At 43.9% G+C, this 19,895-nt stretch overlaps 1 protein-coding gene across 1 annotated transcript in view; it reads right to left on the bottom strand.

Moving 5' to 3' along the window:
• The window catches only part of LOC146026207 (L-selectin-like), a 237,071-nt gene that overhangs the window by 69,898 nt on the left and 147,278 nt on the right, over positions 1–19,895 (bottom strand). The gene's annotated exons all lie outside the window — the stretch shown is intronic.

The raw sequence follows: 19,895 nt of genomic DNA, 5'->3' as shown, positions 1-19,895 counted from the left end.
CAATTTCTTTGATTACTGTCAATGCCAAGATCTATGCTAAGGTCTTGGCAAACAGACTTCATAGTGTAATCAGTAAAATTGTACATCCGGATCAAAACGGATTTATGAGTGGAAAATCCACTTCCATTAATCTGCGCTGAGTTTATACATATCTTCAGATGGCAGAGATGTCCGGTAGGAACGTAGCGTTAGCATCATTTGATGCGAATAAGGCCTTCGATTCGGTCGAATGGCCTTATCTGAGACAAGTTTTGGTGGCTTTCGGGTTGGGTTCTAAGTTTATAGATCAGGTATTGCTGCTATATAAATCTCCCACGCAAGAATTCTCGTCAATGGGTATATCTCTGACTCATTCCCTCTGCTACGTGGTACCCATCAAGGGTGTCCCCTTTCACCTTTACTGTTCGCTGTAGTGATAGAACCAATTGCTTGTAAACTAAGAGCAGCATTAGGAGAGGTGGGAATCAGTGGTAATATCATCTCCCTGTATGCGGATGATTTACTGATAGGAATGGCCGATTATGTAAATCAACTTCCTAGTGCTATTGAAAGTATTCAGGAATTCAGGCAATACTCTGGCCTAACAATAAATTATAATAAATCACACCTTCTGTTAACTAATGAGGTCGGGAGCGGGGGGACAGTATATACATCGGGCCTCCATCGGACAGATAATTTTAAGTACCTTGGGTTTATTATATCCCAAACTAAACTGACTTTATTATGGATAATCTTGACCCCATAATAGAGGAAATTAAAATCAAGTGTAAAAGTTGGCAGAGACTTCCACTAACAGTAATCGGACGGGTGAACTTGGTTAAAAAGTCAATATTGCCAAAATTACTTTATGTATTTTTGCAGTCACCCACCCCCATTCGGGACAATGTCTTTGGGAGGATCAACTGTGTTATTTCGTCCTTCATCTGGAAAAATAGAACTCCTAGAATAAAATTGTCCTCACTAACTAGAGAGCGGCATAGGGGTGGCGTAGCTATGCCCAACTTCAAACTATATTACTATGCGGCCCAAATGACCCATTTGGTGAACTGGGTCAAGGAGGACAAATGCTCAGATGATCTTTCTAAATTCATGAATAAAGCGACCTCGGGTCTATCTCCCCTGCAGGCAATCCTGATGAAGGCGGGAAGTCGAAGATTCCCGCCCTTGCTTAAACAAGCCAGAAATATATGGAATTGGGTTTGTAGGAGAATGATTTATGACGAAACCGACCCCGATGTGTATATTTTCTCCCTCCCCCAACTCAAGAAATTGAATTTACAACAGGGGGGGCAAGATATGGGGGCAATACGGGATTCAATCAGTGGGACAGATATTTGTAAATAACACTCTTAAATCTTTCTCCCAATTACAGAGTGAATTCGACCTCCCCAAAGAAATGTTCTATAGATACCTCCAGTTGAGGAGTGCAACAGCTCAAAACAACAGGGATAAACCTATTAACATAAGCAAATCCCCGTTTAAAAAATTATCAAAAAACTGAGTTGCAATAAATGATTATCAAATTGCTACAAGTTCTTGTTAGAAAATTCTCAAAGTGAAGATCTGGGTGGTTTAATCCGGAGATGGTCCAATGATATACCCGAACTGAATGAAATAAACTGGAGGCTAGCACTGTCGGCTCCTGGGCGGGCTACAAGCTCGGCCAGAATCCAACAGATACAATTAAATATCTTATATAGAACATATTTCACACCTGAAAGGATGTGTAAATTCTCCCAAAATGCCTGTGATAGATGCCCAAAATGTAAGAACGGGGAGGTGCAACTTTTGGCATCTTATATGGGACTGTCAAAAGTTGCAAGCATATTGGTTAGAAATAGGGAAAATATTGCACAATATGGGGATTCCAATGCAATGTATACAACCCTTAGCACTCATTATGGGGGTCTGGCCTACTAATACAATTACTCTAGAATGTTGTTGGCCTTTTTTGTTGCTACATTACAATGGGCACTACATCCCAGTTTGCTGTCTATTTGGACTCCTAGATCCTTTTCAAGTATGGAATTACCCAGTTCCTCTCCGCTAAGGTTGTAACTTGCACTCTGGTTGTGTCTTCCAAGGTGCATAACCTTACATTTATCTACATTGAACCTCATCTTCCATTTTTTTTGCCCACTCATCTAGAATTGCAAGATCATTTTGAAGCATGGTGACATCTTCTGATGATTTGATGACTTTGCTAAGTTTTGTATCGTCCGCAAAGATGGATACATTGCTGAGTAACCCTATCCCAATATCGTTAATAAAAATGTTAAACAAAATGGGCCCCAAAACAGAATCCTGGGGCACTCCACTTAGTACCGGTATCATATCTGATACGGCACCATTCACAACCACTCTTTGTTCTCTATTACATAGTCAATTCCCTACCCATCTGCAGATGTTTTCACCCAATCCTAGGTTCTCCATTTTATTAATCAATCTCTTGTGTGGGACAGTATTAAATGCTTTAGCGAAATCTAGGAAAATCACATCTACAGCATTTCCATTATTGAGGTTTTTGCTAACCTCTTCATAGAACCCTAGTAGATTAGTTTGGCATGAACGATTTTTCACGAACCCATGTTGGTTAGTACTGAGTAGACGGTGATGGTCTAAATATTCCTGGATACCATCCCTTAAAAATCCTTCAAATAGTTTACCCACAATTGATTTAACATCAATTAACTAACGGGTCTGTAATTAGCCGGATCTTCCTTTTTTCCTTTTTTGAATATTGGCACTACCTCTGCTATTCTCCAATCTTTTGGTAATATACCTGACGATAGTGACTTGCTAAAGATATAATGTAGGGGGGTAGCTAGTTCATCCCTTAATTCCATTAATACCCTCGGATGAATCCCATCTGGCCCTGGTGATTTATTTGTTTTGAGTTTGCTTAGCCTCAGTATTATTTCCTTCAGCGTGAAATCCACAATGAGATCTGGCTTATTTGTCCCGTTTGTGGTAAATGTTCATTCCACAGTCTGCTCTCCCTTAGTAAATACTGATGAGAAGAACTAATTTAACAGTTTTGCTTTTCCCTTGTCCTCAGTAACACTTTTTCCACTAGTATCAGTTAGTAGGCCTATGTTTTCCTTAATTAAACGTTTACTATTTATGTATTTAAAAAACTTATTTTGGTTGGTTTTGCTTTCAGTGGCTATGCACTCTTCATATAATATTTTAGCTGCTTTGATTACCCCTTTACAAGTTTTGTTTGATTCTTTGTATTTTGCGAATGCCTCCTCATTCAAGTTATTTTTATAGAATTTAAAGGCGCTGGTTTTATTGTTGATAGCTGACCTTACTTCTTTGTCCAACCATGGTGGCTTTTTTTGTTGAATTTACCTTTAGTTACTTTAGGAATGTATTCAATAGTTAGTGAATCAAGCACCTTTTTAGAGTATCCCACATTTCCTCATTATTTTTCCCTCCATAACCGTTTCCCACCCAATTCCTGTTAGGGCTTCCCTGAATAATTCAAAGTTCACTTTTCTGAAGTTTAGTATTTTTGCAGATCTTTTTTGATGTAATTTACTGAAGTTGATTTCCAGTGAAACCATATTGTGATCACTGTTCCCTAATTGTTCAATTACTTTTGTGTTTGAAACTAAGTCTGTGTTATTTGTTAATACTAAGTCCAAGAGTGCCTCATCACGAGTTGGAGTTTCTACCGTTTGTGTAATAAACTGGTCTTTAAGTAAGCTTAAGAACCCATTGCTTCTTGCTGATTTACCTGTTTTCCCAATCAATGTCGGGTAAATTAAAATCCCCCATAATTACTACCTGACCCTGATTTGATGCTTGTTTGATTTGTTTTAAAAGAAGAGACACTTCCCTTTCGTTTATATTTGGTGGTCTATAGCATCCTCCTATTATAAATTTGTTTTTTGTTTTTTTATTATTGTCGGTTATCTCTGCCCACACTGTCTCCGAGTTGTCTTCTTCCAGGTCTGTGCTCATATTTTTCTCACATGATGTTAAGTTAGGTACTTGTTTCCTAGAACGGCCACAATCGTGAGTGATCGTGGCTCTTAATTAAGGGACACGATCCTCACGATGTGGCCGATTTTTTACAATTTTTTCACTTTGATTGACAGAAATCGGGTCAATCGGTCGGTCGCGACCAATTAAAATCGGCCGCGATGCGACCGACCGATTGACCCGATTTTTCCATAGACTTCAATGTTAAAAAATCTTTTAACATTGAAATCGGTCGGTCTTGTGCCATTATAATGGCACAAGATGAGATGGACTTGATTAAGTCCATCTCACATAGGGAAAAATGATAAAAAAGGTGAAATGGGCCAATATGACCCATTTCACATTTTTTATGTGCCCGCCATGACCCCACGATAGACGTGAACCCGAAGCGTGGCGAGCGCAGCGAGCCCGCGAGGGGCGGCGGTGCGCGTCCTCCGACCTTTTCATTCCCCTACTATCCACTAGGGCGTGGAGTGAGAATAGAATAGTGTGGCGAGCGCAGCGAGCCACCGAGCCCGAAGCGTGGCGAGCGCAGCGAGCCCCGCGAGGGGACGCGTATACCTGTGAAGTTAGACGCGTCCCCTCGCGGGGCTCGCTGCGCTCGCCACGCTTCGGGCTCGGTGGCTCGCTGCGCTCGCCACACTATTATATTCTCACTCCACGCCCTAGTGGATAGTAGGGGAATGAAAAGGTCGGAGGACGCGCACCGCCGCCCCTCGCGGGCTCGCTGCGCTCGCCACGCTTCGGGTTCACGTCTATCGTGGGGTCTAGCACACTTATTAACATTTGGGGGGGCAATTGAAACAAATCTGGTGAAAAAAAAAAAAAAATCGGGTGAAAAATCGGTCGATCGGATCGGTCGCATCGTATGCGACCAAATCGCATGCGATGCGATCGATCCGATTTTTTATCTTACGACCACAACGATCTAAATCGTTGTGGCCGTTCTAGGAAACAAGTACCTTAAGTTATTATTAACATATAGGCCCACACCCCCGCCCCTTCTATTTTCCCTGTCTTTCCTGTAGAGTGTATATCCCTCCATGTGTAATGCCCAGTCATGCGACTCATTACACCATGTTTCTGTAATACCAATGATGTCGTAGTCGTCCCTACTGATCACCGTTTCTAGCTTCCCGAGTTTACTTACTAAGCTTCTTGCATTAGCCAGTAAGCATTTTAATTTATGTTTATTTTTAGATATGGCTCTAATATTGTGATTAGTTTCACCCCAGGACCCATTTGAATTCTTTACTAGCTTCCTCTTTCCCCTCTCCCCTTCAATAGACTCTCTACAGGCCTCCCCACCATGCACACTGCCTACCCTATTTATAGTTCTGGGAATTCTTCCTCTGTCCTTCCCTCCTTCCCGTATACTAAGATCATCTGTACCTAAGAACTGTAATGGGGTAACGTGACTGTTACAACATAACATTTTATTACATGACATTCCTGATGCACCCTGAGAGTTACCCCCGATTATACCCTTGTTATGTCCCAGGACTTTGTCTATGTCTCCGTCCCCCCCATCTCCTTCCCCAATATGATTCCTGATACCAGTCCGGCTTCTCTCCCTGATGGTCCCATAATGTCTTGCTGCCCCCACCCCTCTGTCACCTAGTTTAAAATCTCCTCCAACCCTCTAACCATCCTTCCCCCCAGCACCGAAGCCCCCTCCTCATTCAGGTGCAATCCATCACGGCAAAAAAGATCGCGCCTGACCGAGAAGTCCGCCCAGTGTTCCATGAACACGAATCCCTCTTTCCTACACCAATCCTTAAGCTACACATTTACCTCCCTGATCTCCCTCTGCCTCCCTGAGCTAGCGCGTGGCACTGGTAATATTTCAGAGAAAATTACCCTAGATGTCCTCGCCTTTAATTTCATACCTAATTCTCTATACTCTTTCTTGAGGACATCCCACCTACCATTGACTTTGTCGTTGGTGCCGATGTGCACCAAGACCGCCGGGTTGCTCCCAGCCCCTCCCAACAATCTGTCGACTCGGTCCACGATGTGCCGTACCCGAGCACCTGGGAGGCAACAGATAACAGATTGCCCTGTCTGTTCTCCTAATGATGGAATCCCCTACCACCACTATCTGCCCTGGTGCCTCACTAACTGTCATCCCGTTTGAGCTAGAGGGACCGCTCCTCTGGTTGCTAGAGGGAGCAGTCTCCTCCAGCTCCGTCATTTTGTCTCTATTGGGTCTTTTGGAGTGAAGCAGACTGTTCCTTTACATTTGAGACATCTTGAAACATGTCATCCACATGTTGTTCAGTGGTGTGGACCCATTTAGATAGTTGCTTTATCTGGGACTTAATGTTGTGCACAGCATGTGTGACCTTATTTGCGTGCATCTCCATAATGGGGCTTATGGTTGCCTGTATGGCTTGAATCATTTCTGAATAGGTAATAGGGCCCTCATGAGCAGGTGGGGGGTCAAATGAGGGGTTGTCTCTGAGGTGAGGGAAGAGACTGAGCCAGAGCCACATATGGAAAATTATGTATGTCCACTGTGTCCTGATGCTGCTGGTGCTGCCGGTCAGGGCTGGGTGCCTTATCCCATCTCCCTTAGATTTAGACCCCTTGGTACTGCTGCTGGAGCTGGGCACTGCTGCATAGGGCTGTGTGTGCAGTGCAGATGCAGATGCGGATGAAGCTGCCATCTTGGTTTTCGGACGCGACTGCGAGTGGTGCCGCGGGTGGTCCTCCTTAGCGGGGGGTGCCAAGAAGTGGTCCATCAGGGGAGGTGAGGTGTCCGGGGTGTATGGGGAAGCAGTCAGCGGGTTTGCCAGGGAGTTGCGGCGGCTGGCGGCTCGTGATGGCTGGGAAGATCACTGAGCTCAGGCGGCTGCTGCTGCTAGCTCCAGTGCTGGAACCAGAACCCTGAGAGATGGAGTTTAAGGGAAATCTCTCATGCTGAATCTCCCATTATGAATCTCTGGCACAAGTCTCTCCATGTGTAGGACCCTAAACACTCTCCCCTAGTCTCCAAACTTTCAAGTGTTCCCTGAAAACTCACCTCTTCAGGCAAGCCTATCAAATTTAACTACCACACACATATAACCCTCAGAGACACTTATGTATTATATAGCTTCCCTTCTGGACTTGCAACTTGGTGGGGTCAGGTCCGCCAAGGGGGGGGGGGGTACGCTTTACCAGGGCCCGGGCCTGTCAGGGGGGCCCTGGTCCAGACACACTTTTTTTTTATTTACATGGGTGGTGGGTGCACCAGGCGCTGGGTATTAGAGCAGCTGTGTATCATGGGAGCAGCCGGGTGCAGGGTCCTCATTACATTTTTTTCTGACTGTGGGAGCAGCAGTGGCAGCAGCAGTCAGTCTACCACTGCGGGAGCTCTGCAGACACTAACGCCAGATGATGATTTCATCATCTTATGAGTCTGTCTGTGTTTGCAAGCTCCTGCCGGGGAATGCCTGCAACATATAGATGCTATGCTTAATGTGTATATATATATATATATATATATATATATATATATATATATACACACACAACACAATTGTGGTGTGGCACCTAAATGTCCATACATGAATGATCCGCTGTCAAGTGAAGCAAGAGGAGACGAAAAGTCCAATTTCTTATTTTAATGTAGTAGATCTTGTTGTCACAGATAACATATGTACATGAGCCCAACGCGTTTCGGCTATAACGACTTCATCAGGGGAACATAGCAATAGATTTACAAATGCAAATATCTGGTTTTAATACACTTATGACAATTGATACATAAAAACTTATACAGAATTGTAAAAATACAGGCTTCATTAAAGACCCATTGGAAAAGGAAAAACTTTTTTAAAACCGATACTGGAAAAGAAGGATTTGACCAAATCCAGAAATGAGTGGAAAGAACAGAAAAGGGTGGTGGTGAAATGTTTACTGCAAAACAGAACCATTGTGTAAGAGAAAAGAGAAAAGAAGGAGATATGCCCTCTAGTGGAAAAAATTATTATACCTTCAGAGGAGATAAAAAAACTCCCCAGAATTCCTTGAGGGATACTGGTCCCTATACATATATACATATAGTATGATGGAACGCAGACAGGAAGTCGATGGCCGCTATTTGAGATGCACTTCCGGTTTGTATGGAATGCAAGCCAGAAGTAAACAACCACTGCACAGAGTACTCCATTGTAGTTTCTCCGGCAGCGATCGTAGGACAACCTGCGGCAATCATAACATCACGGAGGGACCATTGTGCGCCCGTTAACTTTATCCAGCCCACCAGTTAATTCACAAAGGCTAAAAGTATCTATTAACCTTATATCGGTTAGAATGTGAAACGGGGCATTATGGGTAATCACCCTTGGAGTTATGGGAATATATATATAATTAGGTTTATTTAAATTAAGTATACAACATATTAATCCATATGCTTACTTCATATATTTATGTGTATAATAGCATAGACAAATTTTAATTAAGCTAAAAGTCCTTTTTAGGACAATTGAAATCCAACCAATAGGGACTTAGGAGGATATGAGGTCACACCCTGGCCCTCTATATAAACCCCATAGGTATCAGTCCCTCAGTATGCAGCCTTTCCCTGTAGGAAAAGGAGATCCCTTGGAGAGGTAAGACCATTGTGAACTAGATACCTTTTGGACTACAGTATGATACACATGTGTGTATGATCATTGAGATGTTCTATGCCACAATTTTATATGTGCTCATCTTTTATATATACTCATTTTTATACAGATCTATTCACCAAACTCTGGAGAAGCTATTGTTAGACTTCAGTATTGGTATGTGTTATGTGAGAATATTTTATTCTTATCCTTATTTTTATCTTTATTTTCATTAATTGTTCACTCACATTAACAATTACCAATCACACTTTAGGCTCATATTGGAGACTCTTAAATACAGGGAAGGAATCCCAGTTTTTTAACCCTTAGAGGTATGTCTAAAACTTCACACTAAGGGCCTTATTTTAGTTCATTCTATCTGACAAAATCCTTCTTAGATGGACAAAACCATGTGCACTGCAGGGGGGGCAGATGTAACATGTGCAGAGAGAATTAGATTTGGGTGAGTAATTTTGTTTCTGTGCAGGGAAAATACTGACTGCTTTATTTTTACACTGCAATATAGATCTCACTTTGAAGTAAAACCCCACCCAAATCTAATTCTCTCTGCACATGTTACATCTGCCCCACCTGCAGTGCACATGGTTTTGCCCATCTAAGAAGGATTTTGTCAGAAAGAATGAACCAAAATAAGGCCCTAAGGGAGTAAACCCTATATTCTTTCCTTCCCCTTCTTTCTGATAAGGGTTATTAACAGATTGTTTATCACTAATATTGTATTATAGGGTTGTTTTTACCTGTCGGCATATACACGCACTTTGGACGAAAATATTGAATTTAATATTAAAGCATAAGAGACCAAGTATGTATAGCTCTTCACCTAATTAAATGGAATTAACACTTTAGATCCACTAATTATGCACTATATGTACCCTTTTAGATTTGAAATTTGAAGGGACCAGTATCCCTCAAGGAATTCTGGGGAGTTTTTTTTATCTCCTCTGAAGGTATAATAATTTTTTCCACTAGAGGGAATATCTCCTTCTTTTCTCTTTTCTCTTACACAATGGTTCTATTTTGCAATAAACATTTCACCACCACCCTTTTCTGTTCTTTCCACTCATTTCTGGATTTGGTCAAATCCTTCTTTTCACGTATCGGTTTTAAAAAAGTGTTTCCGCTTTTCCAATGGGTCTTTAGTGAAGCCTGTATTTTTACAATTCTCTATAAGTTTTTATGTATCAATTGTCATAAGTGTATTATGCACATATGTTATCTGTGACAACAAGATCTACTACAATAAAATAAGAAATTGGACTTTTCGTCTCCTCTTGCTTCATTTGACAGCGGATCATTCACTGTATGGACATTTAGGCGCCACACCACAATTGTGTTGTATACTATCTGTTTTGGTCCCTAAACCCTCGGGGGACACTGTGGTGAGACAGCCAATTTCATTTGATAATAATTGACCTATAATTTTAGCGCGTGGTGGATTATTGGGTAATATATATAGTGGCTGGCACTCCACAAACAAAAACCTGGTTGCCCTCCCGGGATGCAGCTGATGATCCTAAGATAGCAATCAGAGTATGGGTGGCACGCCAAAAACAAAACACGGCCACGCATATACCAACCTTTCAAATGTATTCACACATTTTTCATCAGGGTGTACAGCAAACAAAACATAAGATGGTATTTATACCTTACCGATCAGTGCAGGATCCTCCGGCGCCAGGACCCTCCGAATGGACGCTGGACCCAGAAACATAATGTCGGCTCCTGACGTCAGCACGCCTCCCATCAGCGCTTCAGAGACGGCACGCGTCATCAGACAACCCATGTGATCCAGCTTGCTGAGAACACTGGGAGTCCTCCGACGCTGCCAGTCTCCTAGCAACGCTGTGAGTGCTTCCTCTAACCATCACCGGCGGCTTCCAAATACAGTTCTCTCATAATGGATACCTGTGCATAACTGGGGGCTAATAACAAATCCATATCTACAAAAAACAGAGTATATAACAGTCTAGAGATGAGTCATAATCATTCTAGGTAAAATCAATACAATACATTGTGCAGTCTTAGTGGGGTCTATTTCTCAATATTGAGACAACCTGTCTGGAAAAAGGGGTATTATTAGTAATACAATGTATTATATAGATTTATTATCACAACACTGCAAATTTTACCTGTAATGATTATGACACATCACTAGACTGTTATATGCTCTGTTTTTTGTAGACTTGGATTTGTTATTATACCCCGGTTATGCACAGGTATCCGTTATGAGAGAACTGTAATTGGAAGCCGCCGGTGATGGTTAGATGACGCACTCACAGCGTTGCTAGGACACTTGCAGCGTCAGAGGACTCCCAGTGTTCTCAGTGAGCTGGATCACATGGGTTGTCTGATGACACGTGCTGACCATGTGTGACCATGTTTCTTTTTTGGAGTGCCGCCCATACTCTGACGCTATATATATATATCTCAGGGCTCAACAAACCCTGGGGGTCAGGTCGCCATGGCAACCAGATCCTGTTAGGGGAATGGCCTGCCTCTAGCCGAGGAGATAGGACGTAGGACGTGGCGGCAGTGTGTCTGAGCTCCTGCCTAAGCAGGCCATACATAGCGGACAATCATGCGCTGGACAATCACGCGCCAGACAAAAGCATATGTGATTGGCTGGTACACACGGATATCAGTGAGCATATGTCCACTGACAATAGAACTAGAAGAAGGGAACCTGGTTGTTACAAGTGTGTCGGCTGTACTACTTGTCGGCACACTGTGGCTACCAAGTTCTTCTTCCATCCACATACAGGCAGAAAATATACCATACGTTATGCCTTGACCTGTACCAGTGCTATATTGTGAAATGCCCGTGTGGCCTCTGTTATACCCTCTGACCAACCATTGGCCAGGCATTTTGCCGAGATGAAGCACAACATTTCTAGTTTTTTTTTTTGAATAAACAATTTTATTGATTTTCAATAAAAGTAATACAATAAGTAGTACAATGAATTGTAGTACAATAATTGGTAGTGAAGAGTGAATTAATTCCTTAAGTCATACACGGTGGGGGTTCACTAAATACAACCAATGGAAAGTGTGAGGACCGTTCAGGTCTTGAGCCTTCGGGTGTGTTTGGGAATGTTCCTGGAAAAAGAAGAGCTCACTTCTAGAGCTAGATTCCGTAGGGCTATCATGACCATTTCTTCGTGATTTTAACATTTCGCTTTCCACATGTGAATATATTAACCGTGCTTGCCCTTCTACCTATCTACCTGTCAGTGACTACTAACTTAACAACTAAGTATAGAAAAGAGAGAAAGTAAAGTGGTTAGGGAGAAAAAGAAAAAGAAAGAAGGGGAGACGGGGTAGGTGGTCAGGGGGGGGGGGGGAGGGTATAAGATATCTAGTGTGTTTATTATATCGGGCTTGATACTGTGTCTATCAATTTTCCCCTATGGGGGGGGGGGGGGGGGGGAGAGGGGTCAACGAGCGTAACCTAGTCTCCACTGTGATGAAGATTACATCGAAGGACAATTACCAACAGTGCTATTCCAGATGTGATTTATGAACTCTTCTAATCATTTAACTACCCTGCCTGAACTATCTGAAATTCAATAGTTGCTGTGTGGTGTGTCTAAGCAGGGACCATTCCTGGTGGTCGGAGAATTGGTAGATTTTTGTTTGTGTGTCCGTATCTAGAGTGGAGATGTAATATCCCCATTTCTTGCGAAATCTTGAGTCTCCTTTGCTATATGTTGAATAGAGGTATTTGCGGTCGTAGTACATTTGCTGCAGGGTCATTCTGTGCAAATCGCTTATTAGCGGGCCAGACCTGACCGTCCAATGCTTGAGGATTAGTTTTTTCGAAATCGTGAAAAGTATAGTGAGTAGCGGGCCAAGGTCCTCTAGTTGAGACTCATCTAACCACCCCGTAAACCTCAGACATATACAAGCCGCGGGTGTAGGAGCTAAGCTAAGATTCAGTTTTGATTTTAGGAATGCGAATATTTTGTTCCAAAATCTCCTGATCTTGGGGCAGTCCCAAAAGCAGTGCATAAGGGAAGCCGATACTTTTCCGCATTTTGTACATCTCCCTTCGTCACCCGATATGAAATGAGCCCTGACGCTGGGAGGCATGTAGGCCCTGTGAATCGTTCGTAAGTGGACCTCTTGCAGATATGCTGAGTGAAGAGACTTCATGGTGGTGGTGAAGCCCTCCATCAGTGCGTCCCCAGTGATGTTGCCCCCAATATCCTGTTGCCATCTGTCTGCAAGCTTGACCATGTGTGGGGTGGCTGGGATGTCGACTATGAGGGAATATACATGTTTGAGTCTGTAGGGCTGCCTCTCCCATCTTTTTAGAACTCTCAAAATAGTGTTTGTTCTTGTTTGCGCGGGGGGAGGGGGGGGTAAGTTTAATGCTTGTAGATAGTGTCTGACTTGCAGGTACATAAAGAAGTTAGAGTTGTGTAGTGAGTATTTGTCTTTTAGATCCTGGAATGAGAGCAGTGAACCGCCACCTGGGTCAAACACCTGATTTGCTGAGGATAGACCTTTTTCCCTCCACTGCAGGAATCTGGTGTTTTGTAAGGATGGGGTGAATGATGGATTTCCCCACAAAGCTATATATGGGGTCGCTGTGTGGGATTCCTTTAGCTTCTTGTTGAGTGTTATCCAGGCAATGTATGTGTCATGGAACAGGGGATGGTGGAAGATGTCTGGTGGGATTAGGCTTTTCTTAATATGCAACAGTGCACCTGGCGAATATGGGCGAAAGACACACCAGTCAAAGTCTAAGTCAGTATATTGACTCTGTCCTAGCAACCAATCTGCTGCATGTCTCATAAGGACAGCTATCGAGTAGGAGTGGATGTCTGGTAGTCCCGTGCCCCCCTCCTCTCTGGACATTGCGAGTTTGGAAAACGCAATCTTTGGTTTTTTTCCCTGCCAGACAAATTTTGTCATCGCTTTTCTTAATGACTGGTTATCTTTTTTGGATATCAAGAATGGGAGAAGCTGCATTATGTAGAATATTTTGGGGAAGACGATAGCCTTCACCACTGCAATTCGGCCTAATAATGATAATGGGAGGTCCGCCCAACCCTCTAGTTTGGTTGTAAGACCACTAATGATCCTAGAGAAGTTTAGGGTGTAGATGTTGGAATGTTTTGGGGGGACTTGTATGCCCAGGTATTTAAAATGGGTTTGCGTTATTTTGAGTTGAGTGGAAGTTTCTATACTTAGGGTGACATCAGGTGGAAGATTGAGGGGGAGAAGTTCCGATTTAGTAACATTGATTTTGTAGCCTGCTCTGGCCCCGAATATTCCTATAAGTCTCAGAATCTCTGGTATTGAGTTTATAGGGTTAGCTATAAAGAGAAGCATGTCATCGGCAAACAATGCTATCTTTAGCTCTGCACTGCCGATTTGCATGCCTTTGTACTCTGTGGACGCTCTCAACATCATTGCCAATGGTTCGAGGGCTATGGCAAACAACATTGGTGACAGCGGGCAACCCTGTCTTGTCCCTTTTTCTATTTCAAATGGTTCTGAGAGGTGCCCATTGCAGGCAATTTGTGTTTGCGGTTTGTGATAGAGCAGTTGTATAAGCCTAATGAACTGGGTAGGGAATTTGAATTTGCAGAGGGATTCGTATAGGTGTGGCCATTCTATAAGGTCAAATGCCTTTTCGGCGTCGAGGGAAAGTATTGCTCCTTGTGTGGGGTGAGTCGGGGAGTCATGCGCCGCCAGTGCAGCTATTACCTTCCTTACGTTCACTACTGAGTGACGTCCTGCTATGAATCCCGTTTGATCGGGGTGAATTATCGAGGGGAGGATAATTTTAAGTCTCATGGCAATTATTTTAGCTAGTAATTTATAATCCAGGTTTAGGAGCGATATAGGCCTGTAGGAGCTGGGAAGTGATAGATCTCTATCGGGTTTCGGGAGGATTTTTAAAATTGCCGAATTAAAGTGTAGTGGGGGGGTGGGGTCTTTGAGCATGGCATTTAAAAATTTTGTCAGTATTGGGGTGAGCAGTGGGGACAGTATTTTATAGAATTCTCCACTGAACCCATCTGGGCCTGGGGCTTTATTGGCTTTCAAGCCTTTAATCGCTGCTTCTACTTCTCCTTCTGATATGTTCGCAGTTAGAGAGTTGGACATTGATTCTGTTAGTGTGGGATATGTGAGAGAATCCCAGTCTTGTGAGGGGAGGCGAGGTGCACTGGTTAAGGATGGGCACGACACTTCCTCATGGGACAGGGAGGATGTATATAGTTTTTTATAAAATTGATGCATCGTTTGGGCTATTTGTTCATTGGTCTGTGTCAGGGAGCCATTGTCCGTGCGTAGGGGTTGTACTACTGCGGGTTTGTGTGTGCCTTTTAGCAGATTGGATAGCAGGGTGCCTGTCTTATTTCCGAACCGGTGGAATTTGTAATTCACCGTGAATAAATATCTGTCGCCCATATCCGCCAGGTATTCCTCAAAGTGAGTTTTAGCCAGTAGGTATGCCTGTTTCAGACTGGAGGAAGGAGAGGATTTATAACTTTGAAAGGCTGCAGTCAGCTCATTCTGCAGTGTGCGATATCGTGTGGAATAATGTTTGTTTGTGGCAGCCGTGTAGGAAATGATAAAGCCTCTTATTACTGGTTTTAGAGCCATCTAGAAAAGGGTAGGGTTGTGTTCAGCTGTCTCAGCGTTCTGAGTGGTATATTGCTGAATTTCCTTAAGCAGTAAATCTCTGAATTTTGCTGACTTGCCAAATCTGGTTGGGAATCTCCAGACTCTGTTTGACCCAGGGCCGTCTGGTATATGGAGGTGTGCGGTGACCATTGCATGATCTGAAATTGTTATTGGGCCTATGTCCGATCTGGTAGAATAGGGGAAGATGGTGTGAGACAAGAAGATATAGTCTATACGGGATAGGGTCCCATGGGCAGCCGATAAACAGGTATAATCCCTATCCAGCGGATGATGTGCCCTCCATACGTCTATGATCTGTAAGGAGTCTTGTAAGAGTTGTATGCCTATCTTGGGTAAGGGAGGGGGTTTGGCCTTTGTATTTGACCTGTCTAGTATGGGAGAGGCGACTATGTTAAGGTCTCCGCCTATTATGAGGTTTTGGTTCATGTACGGGGAAAGTATAGCTATTATGGATTTCATGAAGGATTTAGAATAAGGAGTGGGGGCGTAAATGTTTGTCAGTGTGTAAGTCTTACCCGCAATGCAGACAGATGCCAACACATACCTTCCTTCAGCGTCAGTGACTGTCTTCACAATTTCCATGGGGAGGGATCTTTTGGCTAATATTACCACGCCGCGTGCTTTAGATGTGAATGGTGATGCCGCCACCACTGTCCATCCCAGCATCTGTAGCTTTTGAGTCTCAGGGGCCGTCAGATGAGTCTCCTGTAATAAGGCCAAATCAACATTATTTTTAGTCAAATACATTAAAATTTTCCTGCGTTTCACAGGGGAATTTATTCCCCCTACATTCCACGTGCATATGGACAAATCAGGCATGGTCGAACTGCGTTGTATAGCGACATCTCGTGACCCGCCATCGTAGCGGATTTTGTTTAGAGGGACCCAGTATCAAGGTAATTAGTGATCCTAACGACTGTAACACACTTTCCATGGGTAAGTGGCTGTTTTGAGGTGGGGAGGGGGGGGGCGTTGGGAAGGGAGAGAGGATAGACAGAAAAGAGAAAGAGGTGAGAAGAAAAATAGAAAAAGAAAAAGAAAAAGACAAAGACAATACACAACTTAACCTTACAATTTTAGGTAAACTAGACCTAAAGACATAATGCCTCGAGGGAAAAATTCCCCAGGCTAGACTTCCGTCATACTTTAACATTCCTAATACAATTCCTATAACCGGCAATTGGCTCCGTCCACCCGCCCTTAGCCGAATCAAGGGGGATGGGGGTGGGGGGGGGGGGGGGGGAGAGGGTAGGTGAGGGGGGGGGGGGGGAAGGAGGTGGGGGGGGTAAGGGGGGGGGGGGATGGGAGGAAGAGTCAGCTTCAGATGGGAACATATCTCAGATAGTTCTCACATTCCTGTGTAAGTATCAAAAATCCATTGGTCTATTCCAAGTGGGAGAGATAGGATGCAAGTCAAGGCTGGAGTATGTCCTGCACTTTCATCATGAGGTGTGTCTTGGTCAAATTTTTCACTCAGCCGGGAGCTTCACGGAGTTCGTCTCTAAATGTGGCAGTGAAGTTCAAATATATAACCTTGTCTTGGCAAAGTCCATATCCGCTACTGAGTATAGAAAAATTTCCTGAGGAGGAGGGGGGGGGGGGGGGGGAAGTGGAGCCGTAGTTAAGTGTGGGAGATGGTGCTGTCGATGCTTTGTTCCTAAAACTCCTGGAGAGGATTAGCTGTCATTTCAAGGCACCGCATCCGTTATGTCTGCAGCTGCAGCATGAGCCAGTTCCTTCAGGTATGTGCGGCATCGTTGGGGTTGGTGAAGTCCTTAAATGAGGTCCCATCATATACGCGGAGTTTAGCAGGGTACAAAAGTCCAAATTTTCGACCTTCAGTCGCCAGTTGCGAACATATCGGTGAGAAGGCTTTGCGAGCTTTGGACAACTCCGCAGAGTAGTCCTGAAAGATGTGCAACTTATGGCCTTCCCAGTTCAGGTCTTTAATTCTCCTGGAGCTGACCAAATTTCCACTTTGTGGAGGTAATTTAAACATTTAAAAAGCACAACTCTGGGGCGTGGCCTGGAAGGGGTGGGCGGTGGTCCTACCCTGTGTGCTCTTTCTACCACCATGTCTTTGCAAGCTGCGTCGATCTGCAGGATATTAGGCAGCGTATTTCGTATGAAGTTGTCCAGGGCTGGGCCCTTCACAGATTCGGGCAGGCCCACCAGCCTGACGTTGTTCCTGCGGGATCTGTTTTCCAGATCCTCCACTCTGTTCCATAACTGATAGTTTTCAGTATTCAGCCTTTTCATGTCCCTCTGCATGTCAGAGATATCATGTGTAACTGCCCCCAGTTGTTGCTCGTTCACTGTGACTCTGTGTGATAGCTGCTGTATCTGCTGTGTTATGTCTGCGACAGCCTTAGTGAGCAAGGGGGTCATAGCAGCGTGTATTGCCTCCACCACCTCCCTGTATGTAACAGGGGCTTCAGAGCCCTGACTTACGTGGCCCCTGGGCTCTTTATCTCCCCCTGCGACTTTCTTCTGTGCAGGGAGCTCTCCTCTCCCCGTTATCTGCGGGCGCCATGTCCCCCGCCGTCCTCCTCCTGTCTGCGCGGGCTTGCTGGGGTGGCTGGGACGCATAGTGCGCCGGCTGTCCTCCGTGCTGCGGAGATTTCTCCATCCTCCCTGATGTTAGCGGAGGGAATCAGAGGTGAGCTGGTGGGGTATTAGAGGCTCTGGGAGCCGATTAACTGCGTCTTAGGGCGGCGGTAAACGGAGCCAGGAGAAGGAGCTCCTTACTCCATAACGCCGGAACCGGAAGTCGACAACATTTCTAGTTTTAAGCATATCATTATAGACCATATACCGGAAAGTAAGAGACATGGTGACAGACATAGGAGTCTGCTGCGACTGGAAGCCAAATGGATCTTTATTTTACAAACGGTTAAACCATCTGAATGTGTTTTCTTAAAATATAGAGTAAAATGCATGTCCTATTGCATGATAGGCCATTTCTGGTTTACTATGCATATCACCCATTCTAATATTATGATGTGTTAGCGTAGTATTGTTTTGTGTATGTGAGGATTCTGTGCTGCTGTCCTTACGTACAGTATGTGTATGTTGTAAAAAGAAAAAACAGCTTCATGTTCTTACATGTCTTTTTTAAATGTAAGTAATGTTTTGCTGTTCACTAGGCATGGCAACACCAAGCACTGCCTTCAGCGGGGAACACCGGAAGTGGGACACCCGGAAGTACCGGCGAGAGGGCACGCTGTGGACGCTGTCGGCGGCAGGGCGGTGCTGAGATGTGAACATACACTGGTATTTAAGTGTGATCCTGTTAATGTCTTTTGCAAATGTGCTGCCTGACGAAGGGCTAGAATAAAGGCCCGAAAGCTTGCATAAAACTCAAAGCTCTGAGTACTATTTTCTAAAAATCATGGGTGCTCGCTTCGGGAGGTCGTTTATATATATATATATATATATATATATATATATATATATATATATATATATATATATATATATATAGAAAATAATTGAGAAGGTGCGCTTCATGGTGCATTAAATGATAAGACATTTAATAGAGGAAAAACAATCTCCACGGTATAAAAGAGTCAGAGACTCGTACCAAATAAAATAGCTCTGTGGACTGGGTACCACATGACATAGGTGTAAAACCACAAGGCAAAGCTGCTCACGTTCAGAGTAGGCGGATAGCCGGACACGTCCCACAGAAAGCTGCAATGCTGGCTTGCTCTGCCGCTGACTTGGACGTCATGGATCGCCGGGGGCAGGAGAGAGATCAGCTGTGGATGCAGGTCATAGACCACGTGTTTCGTCATAAGACTTTGTCAGAGGGCGTGGTTACTACACGTGCAGACTGGATTTAAATACCAACAGACCTGTCAATCAAAACAGGGTCGTACTCAGGGATTCCCGTAACTATAGAGAATGGGGAGGAGTGGCCCGGTGTCTAAAATATAGCACTTACTTCACTGCCACATAAATCACTATCCATAATCTGAGCATGGACTATATAAACATAGAACGGCTAAAAAACCTTTATCTGCATACCATGTAATCATGAGCAGCTTTTTACACGGAAATGGTGACAATATAAACATATCTATTAGGAACATCTAGCATATATATATGACAAATAGGGCCATTTGTAGGGATTCCAGAGGCTCCCCTACAGAGGCAGGTTGCAGCATTCCCACCCATGGTCTTTGGTGCCTGATTACCTCGGAGTATTACCCAGGTTGCATTATTACTGGTCTAAACGGGACTATTACAAGCGCATGGTTTTATTTTTTGTATATATATATATATATATATATATATATATATATATATATTCCAAGTATCCCAGCAACTTGCTGCAGGGAAAATGAACACTCTCCAAGTACATTCAATAAATTAGTCCATCAGAAATGGTGGTATAATAAGACAATTTATTCCAAGAGGGTAAATTCAATCATCCTGCCCCTCAGGATGATTGAATTTACCCTCTTGGAATAAATTGTCTTATTATACCACCATTTCTGATGCAGAGCCGGCCCTAGCCTAAATGACGCCCTAGGCAAGATTTTGGCTGGTGCCCTCTAGCACCGCCACTAGTTCCGCCTCTGACCCTGCTCCCCTTTCCCAGCACCATCAACCCTCATCATAGCA

This window comes from Crinia signifera, chromosome 8, assembly GCF_055691185.1.
Source record: "Crinia signifera chromosome 8, ASM5569118v1, whole genome shotgun sequence".
Taxonomy (NCBI): domain Eukaryota; kingdom Metazoa; phylum Chordata; class Amphibia; order Anura; family Myobatrachidae; genus Crinia; species Crinia signifera.
Note: the sequence above shows the minus strand (reverse complement) of the source record. Positions and strands in the feature narration are given on the sequence as shown.